Below are 8,861 nucleotides of genomic sequence, written 5' to 3' on the forward strand. Positions count from 1 at the left end.
TTGAGTCCCACTCACCCATGTGGGAGACCTGGATGGAGTTCCTGGCTCTCTAGCTCTAGCCATTGCAGACTTTGGGGGAGGGAGCCAGCCAGTGGGAGATCTTGATCTGTCTGTCTGTCTTTCTGTGTGACTCTCCAATAAAAATAAATCATTTGGTAAATGCTGTCAACTTGGATGCCCGAGTTGTTCCTTGAACACAGATCCGACCTCGCCAATGCTCTCTCTAACCCTTGTCACTGCTCCTGGCCACCCACAGAATCCAGATCCCACTCTGGCACGACGCGGCAGGTGCTCCCCTGTCTCCCATGGCGGCCTCCTCTCCCCCACTCCTCCCTTCTGCTCTGTGCTCCAGCTGCACCCAGCAACTTGCCATCCCAAAAGTGGAACACCTCAACCACCCAGCCTTTTTCAATTTCCTCCCCTCTCTTGTCTCTGCTTGTGTGAAATCTGCTCATCAACTCAGAGTGAGCTTCAAGGTCTCTGAGTAGCCTTTCTCTCTCTCTCTCTCTCAAGATTTATTTATTTATTTGAAAGTCAGAGTTACACACAGAGAGAAGGAGAGGCAGAGAGAGAGAGAGAGAGAGAGAGAGAGAGAGAGAGAGGTCTTCCATCCGCTGGTCCACTCCCTAATTAGCCACAATGGCCAGAACTGTGCCGATCTGAAGCCAGGAGCCAGGAACTTCTTCTGGGTCTCCCACATGGGTGCAGGAGCCCAAGGACTTGGGCCATCTTCTACTGCTTTCCCAGGCCACAGCAGAGAGCTAGATCGGAAGTGGAGCAGCTGGGACTAGAACCGGTGCCCATGTGGGATGCCGGCACTGCAAGTGGCATCTTTACCCACTACACCACAGCACTGGCCCCAGCAGTCTTCTCTACCCGCCCTCCCCACCTAGCTACACTAATGCAGCTCATGCCACATGATAGTTCATCCCCTGAGGCCTCTGGCCTCTCTGCTGGGTTTCTGGGGGACAAGGTCTCTGTCTTGGGGTGCTGGACACATGCTATGTTTGCTTGCTTGGCACGTGTACCTTCCCCCTGGGAACCACATTCATGAATTCCCTTTGGGGAAACATCTCTCACCACCTGGCTCCTGCAGAGTGCAGCTGCAGAGGTGAACACAGTGACCCAGGACCAATCAGATCAGTGCATCCACCTTGGGACCAGAGTGATTGGCCCAGGGACTTTGGCTGGAGTCGCAGGGCCAGGGAAGTCTTGGAACTCACACAGTATCACTTCCATCACATTCCACTGGTCAAAGAATTTTTGTGGTTCTTGGTTGAAACTGCCCCAGTCTGCTTTCCGGCCTCATGAGTCTTATTCCACAACAGCACCAGCCTCAGACTTGAGGTCCACGGTCAAGGCTCCTTGGTTTGGCTGGGAGAGGGCCGCCCTCAATCTGAAGACTTCAGGGCTAGAGACATGGTTTCTGCCCCCGCCCCTTCCACACACACACACCCAGCACCTGATGGTTGGGCAGACACAGGATTGCCACAATGGGTGCTCTCGTTGGAAGGAGAAGCAACGGGGAGTCCTGCTGCCAGTTCTTTAATCAGGGCCCCAGGTGCTCCCTGCAATGATTCTCTGCAGCTCTCAGTTCTGTCTTCCCAGCCTCCCTTGCTCTGCCAGGAAATAGCTCATATTTGCAGCTGAGTTGTTTCCCAGCCCGCTTCCTGCTCACCGAGGTCCAGGGACCTTTTCCCTTTGTACAGTTTCTGCCGCTTTCATTTGAAGCTGGTGGTGATTTTACCACCACAATTACTCTAAAAACTCTCTGTTTTTTTTTCTATGAATCTTATTGAGGAGTCATTCCATTAGACAAACACCACACTGATAATTCTCTTTATGACAAGGCCTTAGTGGTTAAGATGGTGGCTGAGACACCCACATCCCATATCAGAATACCTGAGTTCCATTCCTGACTCTGGCTCCTGATTCCAGATTCCTCCTAATACAGACCCTTGGAGGCAGCAGGGATGGCTCAAGTGGTTGGGTCCCTGCCACCCCCGTGGGAGACCTGGATTGAGTTCCCAGCCTGGCCCTGTCCTTACCATTGTGGGCATTTGGGGAGTGAACCAGTGGATGTGAGAGCTCTCTCTCTCGCTTTTGCTCTTGCTCTCTTGCTTTCTCTGTCTCATCTTTCTTCCTCTCAGATAAATACAGAAATTTTACAAATCTATTACAAAACGAAAATATGAGATCTGTCTTGGGCTCCCCAGTGAGGCTGCTGCTGCGTGGGGAATTCTCTGATTCTAGAACGGTTATCCTGGGGCCAGTGCTGTGGTGTACTGGGTAAAGCCGCCGCCTGCAGTGTCGGCATCCCATATGGGCATCGGTTCAAGTCCTGGCTGCTCCACTGCTGATCCAGCTCTCTGCTATGGCCTGGGAAAGCAGTAGAAGATGGCCCAAGTCCCCAGCGCTGTGGCACAGTGGATTAATGACTTGCCCTGAGGTGACAGCATCCCATATGGGTGCCGGTTCGAGTCCCGGCTGCTCCTCTTCCTATCCGGCTCTCTGCTATGAACTGGGAAAGCAGTGGAAGATAGCCCAAGTCCTTGGGCCCCTGCACCCACGTGGAAGAACAGGAAGAAGCTCCTGGCTCCTGGCTTCAGATTGGCGGTGCAGCTCTGGCCATTGCAGCCAACTGGGGAGTGAACCATCAGATGGAAGACCTCTCTCTCTCTCTCTCTCTCTCTCTCTCTCTCTCTCTCTCCCCCTGCCTCTGCCTCCCTGTAACTCTGCCTTTCAAATAAATACATAAAACTTTTTTTTTTTGACAGGCAGAGTGGACAGTGAGAGAGAGAGACAGAGGGAAAGGTCTTCCTTTGCCGTTGGTTCACCCTCCAATGGCCGCCGCGGCCGGCGTGCTGCGGCCGGCGCACCGCGCTGATCCGATGGCAGGAGCCAGGAGCCAGGTGCTTTTCCTGGTCTCCCATGGGGTGCAGGGCCCAAGCACCTGGGCCATCCTCCACTGCCTTCCCGGGCCACAGCAGAGAGCTGGCCTGGAAGAGGGGCAACCGGGACAGAATCCGGCGCCCCAACCGGGACTAGAACCCGGTGTGCCGGCGCCGCTAGGCGGAGGATTAGCCTAGTGAACCGCGGCGCCGGCTAATACATAAAACTTTAAAAAAATAAAAAAGAAAGGTTGTCCTGGGCTTCTTTCTTGTTTAGCTTTTCTCTCACTATCTGTATCTTTTTTATACAAATCCAAAATAAACTAAGTGACACTTCCAACATACTGCCTGAAAATCTTCCTAATCAGCGCTAGCAGTTAATTAGATACTTTTTCTATTTCTCACATTACTGTGGTATATAACAAGAGTCTGTGTTCCTCAAATTTCTAATAATGGGGCTGGTACTGTGGTGTAGTGAGTGGGGCCTCCCCCTATGATACTGGCATCCCATTTAGGCGCTGGTTTGAGCCCTGGCTGTTCCATTTCCTATCCATCTCCCTGCTGATGTACCTGGGAAAGCAGCGGAAGATGGCCCAAGTACTTAGGCTCCAGCAACCGGTTACGTGGGAGACATGGAAGAGGCTCCTGGCTCCTGGCTCTGGATCAGCCCAGCTCTGGCTGTTGTGGCCATTTGGTGAATGAACCAGATGATAGAGGATCTCTTTCTTTCTCTCCTCTCTCTCTCTCTCTGTAACTCTGCCTTTCCAATAAATAAATAAATCTTACAATGAAAAAAATTTACAATAACATTTTTTCTTTCTTTCTTTTCTTTTTCTTTCTTTCTTTCTTTTTTTTTTTTTTTTTGACAGGCAGAGTGAGTGAATAGTGAGAGAGAGAGACAGAGAGAAAGGTCTTCCTTTTGCCGCTGGTTCACCCTCCAATGGCCGCCACGGCTGGCACGCTGCAGCCAGCGCACCGTGCCGATCCGAAGGCAGGAACCAGGTGCTTCTCCTGGTCTCCCATGGGGTGCAGGGCCCAAGCACCTGGGCCATCCTCCACTGCCTTCCCGGGCCACAGCAGAGAGCTGGCCTGGAAGAGGGGCAACTGGGAAAGAATCCGGCGCCCCGACCAGGACTAGAACCCGGTGTGCCAGCGCCGCTAGGTGGAGGATTAGCCTATTGAGCCGCGGTGCCGGCAACATTTTCTTTCTTTAAAAAATGTAGAGAGAGAGAGAGAGAGAGAGCGCTCCCATACACTGATTCATTCCTCAGCTGTCCGCAACAGCCAAGACTGGGCCAGGCCAAAGCCAGAAGGTAAGATCCAATGCAGCTCCCTATACTTGAGTCATTGCTACTGCTTTCCAGGGTCTACGTTAGCAGGAAGCTGGAGTCAGGAGTCAGAGCCAGGTCGTGAGATGTGGCTGTGACATTTTCAGCTTCTCCCCCGTCTTCTCAATTTTCCTCAAGGCCATTCCAGCTTTCCCACCTTCTCACGGCGGGGGGAGAGGGGATCTGTCACGTGTCTCCCATTCCCCAGGCCAGTGATAAATGTTTCAGGTGCCTCACTTCCAGGTACCAAATTCTGTTGCTGCTCAGTGAGCAACTTCCAAGTTGGTGGCATAAAACCGCAACTGTTGCATTGTGTTCTCGGAGTCTGTGGATCAGGGATTTGCACAGGGTGCAGAAGCGGTGGTTGCCTGTGTGCTTTGTGAGGTCTTGGACCGAGCGTGGGAACACGCCAACAGCTGGGGGCTGGGGGCTGGGACACCTGAGTTCAGAGAATCTCTTTTGAGATGTCTTACTCTGCACAGGACTGCTGCCTTGGCGGACAGGTGGGCATGGCTGACTGTGAACTTACCGAGGCACAGCAGCCCCAGGGCGGCTAACTCCTTATGCAGTGGAAAAGCTAATGAAGGGGAACAGAAGTGCCGTACGACGGGACCAGGCTCAGTCCTCTCTGCAGGGCAGAAAGCAGAGCCCCTGGAGGAGGAGTGTCTTAGCCATCTGGGGGTGCACTGGGTGTGTGTATGGGAGCACACATGTTTGCTGGGAGTAGCCAGATGTGAGCAGAGGCAGGTGGCAGGTGGCAGGGTCGCTTGGCTCTGGAACCCTCCAGCCTCACTGGCGTCTGGAAATGGGAAGAAAGAGGTACATGGAGGTCACCACCTGGGGTAGTAGCTGCCAGAAGGGAATGGATGGTGTCCTGGGTTGGACAGTGGCCCCCACCCCCTGTTCCTGCAGAGAGATATGTCCGAATGCTAAATCCTTGTACCTGTGAATGTGACCTCTTGGGAAACTAGGTCTTTTTTCCAAGTAAGGATCTTTTTTTGTTGTTGTTGTTAAAGATTTATTCATTTATTTGAAAATCAGAGTTACACAGAAAGAGGAGAGGGAGAGGGAGAGGGAGAGGGAGAGGGAGAGGGAGAGAGAGAGAGAGAGAGAGAGAGAGAGGTCTTCCATCTGCTGGTTCACTCCCTAGATGGCTGCAACTATCAGAGTTGGGCTGATCTGAAGCCTAGAGCTTCGTCCATGACTCCCACATGGGTGCAGGGGCCTAAGGACTTGGGCCATCTTCCACTGCTTTCCCAGGCCATAGCAGAGAGCCGGATCGGAAGTGGAGCAGCTGGGACTAGCACCAGCACCCATATGGGATGCCGGCACTGCAGACAGCGGCTTTACCCATTATGCCACAGCGCCAGCCCCCAATTAAGGATCTTGAGATGAGATCATCATGCTGGATTCATGGAGGGCCTTAAATACAGAGACAGGTAACCTCAAAAGAGAAAGGAGAGGTAGATTCAAGACACAGAGGAAAAGGCCCCATGAAGATGGAGGCTGAGCTGAGAGAAGCACCAGGGGCTGCCGGCAGCCGGAGGAGCAGGGCCCACCAGAAATCAACCTGCTGATGCCCCATTCCAGGCTCCCAGCCTCCCCCAACAGCGGCAGAATGAATTACCTGCTGTTCTAAGCTCAACAGGTTGTGGGAAGTTGTTAGGGCAGCCCCAGCAAACTAACAGCAGTAGACTGGGTGGGAGAGTGGGGAGGCTGGGGGGGGGGGCTTCGGAGGCAGGGGGCTGCCACATCCCCTCCTTCCCACCTGTCCCGCCCCTCCGCGCTGATCCAGGGGCTGCCTCCTGCCATGGTGCCCATCCTGGTACTGCTTTTCTGCTGCAGCAGCATGGGGCAGCGTGGACCTGGGACACTCGCTGTGCAGCCTGGAGCCTCTGCACCTGCTTCCTGTCCTGGGACATGACCGGCATCTCCTACTCCCAGGTCTAAAGTTGGATGAGTCACAGCATCTTCTGCCACTTAGGTAAAAAGGAAAAGGGTTGGAGGAGATTCATCCATTCATCCAGGGGTTCCTCCATTCACCCCAAATTGCTTACTGAGACCATGCATTCTAAATCCAAAAGAGAAGTTGCCCGGCTTTGAAGTTGCTGTTCCAGGGGCTCTGTCCAGGTGTGACACAGGCTTTCCTTTGAGAGAAAGCAAGGAAGAACTGGGGCAGGCGTTTTAGTCTGGAGGTTAGGATGCTGGTTCCTGCATCCCACATCCAAGTCCCAGCTCCGGCTCCGGACTCCAGCTTCCTGCTAACTACTTGGGAGGTAGCAGTAGGTGGCTCAGGCAGTTGGGTCCCTGCCACCCACATGGGAGACCTGGATTGAGTTCTTGTCTCCCGGGGCATTTGGGGAGTGAACCCGTTGATGGAGTTCTCTCTCTCTCCCCATCTCTGTCTCTCTGCCTGTTAAATTAAAAGATAAAACAAAGACAAGTCAGAATCTTCTACCAGAGCTGTCCAAGAAATAGGCTTCCATGGAAAGGAGTGTGGTCCCTGTCCAGAGGGGCTTCTCTGGGGACTTTCCTCACCCAGGATCCTAAAATCTACATAAAGGGTTTATTGGGAAGGAGAGCCCTGTTGCTTTTTCTACAGAAAAAGGCAAACTTAGCTACAGTGGATGGCAGCGCTGCGGCGGGAAAAAAGGATCAGGTTCATGTGTGCTAAATGTTTTTATTCCTGTCTCCAGTGGGACATGAGCACTCCCCCCTCCCCCGATGGCGAGGCCCCAGGGAGCAGTCACTGGTCTCCGGGGACCTCGGAGCAGCGCAGGTCAGGACAGCAGCGGCGTCTGCACTGTGGCCCACAGGGTCCGGGGCGCGACACGGGAGGGGGGGGCTCTGCCTCAGACCCTCAGGGCAGCCGCCCAGGGGAGGGGGTGGCTCAGGGTTGGTTTGGGGCACCCAGGTGAACGGTGACTGAGAAGATGCGGCAATCCCTGGAACATAGGGGACACAGCTGGGGCTGCTGGGAAGTCAGGTCTAGGACGGTCTGAGGAAAACTGCAACCAGATCCGGGCCCCCACCTCCAAGGCCCCCCCCCCTCCCCCCGCTCTAAGGCCCCTTCGGTTTCCCTCCCTCATAACCAGACCTTGCATTCCCTCAGGAAGCCGCGGAGGGGCAGCAGAGAGCCAGCCCGGCCCGTGCTCCCCGGTTCAGCGTGCGGACCAAGGGCCCGTGTTCCCAGGGAGGCAGCCGCGGAACCCTTCGGAACAAGGGTGTCTGTTCCAGCCCCGATCCCAGGGAGGTGGAAGAACAGGATTCTTGGGGCTTCCCCAGCCGTACGGCAGGGGCCACGCGTGTGCCTGGGAATTGGCGTCCGGGAGAGAGGAAAGGAGAGGAACTCCTAGCCACCGGGCATGAGCGGGTGACCTCTAGCTTTGGTCACAAGGCGTCAGGTTCCCGGCTGCCTCTGGTTTTCTCAAATCCAATCTACCACTTTACCGCCCCAGCCCCACCCAGGCCAAAAATGCAAGGGGCCAGCGGCCTCCTGCACACCTGCCCGGCTTCGGTTTCCCGTAATCCTGCATTCCCGTTCCCCCGCCCTTGCTCTGTCCAAGACCACTGCAGGTGTTCTGGGTTCGCCGCTGCCTGGATGCAAGGTGGAAGGCGGGTGCTATGCCCTGGTCCTGCACAGCCCTGCAGGGCCGGAGCCTGCTCGGGACCCCTACTTCCTGGCTGAGGGCGTCCCAGCCCCCCGGGATTTTAACTCTCCGCCTTGGGCACTCTCTCAGTGGGCATGAATTAGCCTAAGAAGAGGAGGACTTGGACGCTGGATGCGGAAGCAGGAGAAAGGCAGAGTTTTGAGTGGCAGGACAGTGGGGGTTGGTAACAACTGAGGCCAGGGGCCTGCGCTGTGGTAAAGCAGGCAAAGCCACCGTCTGCAGTGCCGGCATCCCATAAGGGCGCCAGTTCAAGTCCCGGCTGCTCCACTTTCCAATCCAGTTCTCTGCTGTGGCCTGGGAATGCAGTAGAAGATGGCCCAAGTCCTTGGGCCCCTGCACCCATGTGGGAGACCCAGAAGCAGCTCCTGGCTCCTGGCTTTGGATCTGCGCAGCTCCGGCTGTTGTGGCCAATTGGGGAAATAAGCCAGTGGGTAGAAGACGTCTCTCTCTCTCTTTCTATGTCTGTAACTCTGCCTCTCAAGTAAATAAATACATCTTAAAACAAAACAACAAAATGGAGGCCAGAGATGGGGCAAGGAACCCCTGGGTCACAGCTGGGTGAGGCAGTTGGTGGACAGAAGGGATTTCAGAAGTTCGTGGAAAATGGAATTAAACGATATTTATTTCAGGGCAAAAAAAATTTTCCAGATCCATGGGGTTGTTGTCATAATACGCATTTTCCTCGAACCTTCTGAAGATCCTTAGAAGTGTTCAGGTGCCACTTCTCACCCCCCCCCCAATCCCAACATGGCTATGGGCGGGAAAACCGAACCCCAGACAGCAACAAGCAGGTGTGTAAGAGCAGCAAGGCTGGCATGGTGCAGACACACACACACACACACACACCCTGCCTGCTGGCTCCTTTTCTGCTCACATATCCAATACACACACACACACACACACACACACACACACACCACCTGGCTCTGGGCTCCTTTTCTGCTCACAACCCAAGATGGAACAAAACTGCA

The sequence above is a fragment of the Oryctolagus cuniculus genome, chromosome 11 (assembly GCF_964237555.1).
Source record: "Oryctolagus cuniculus chromosome 11, mOryCun1.1, whole genome shotgun sequence".
Classification (NCBI taxonomy): domain Eukaryota; kingdom Metazoa; phylum Chordata; class Mammalia; order Lagomorpha; family Leporidae; genus Oryctolagus; species Oryctolagus cuniculus.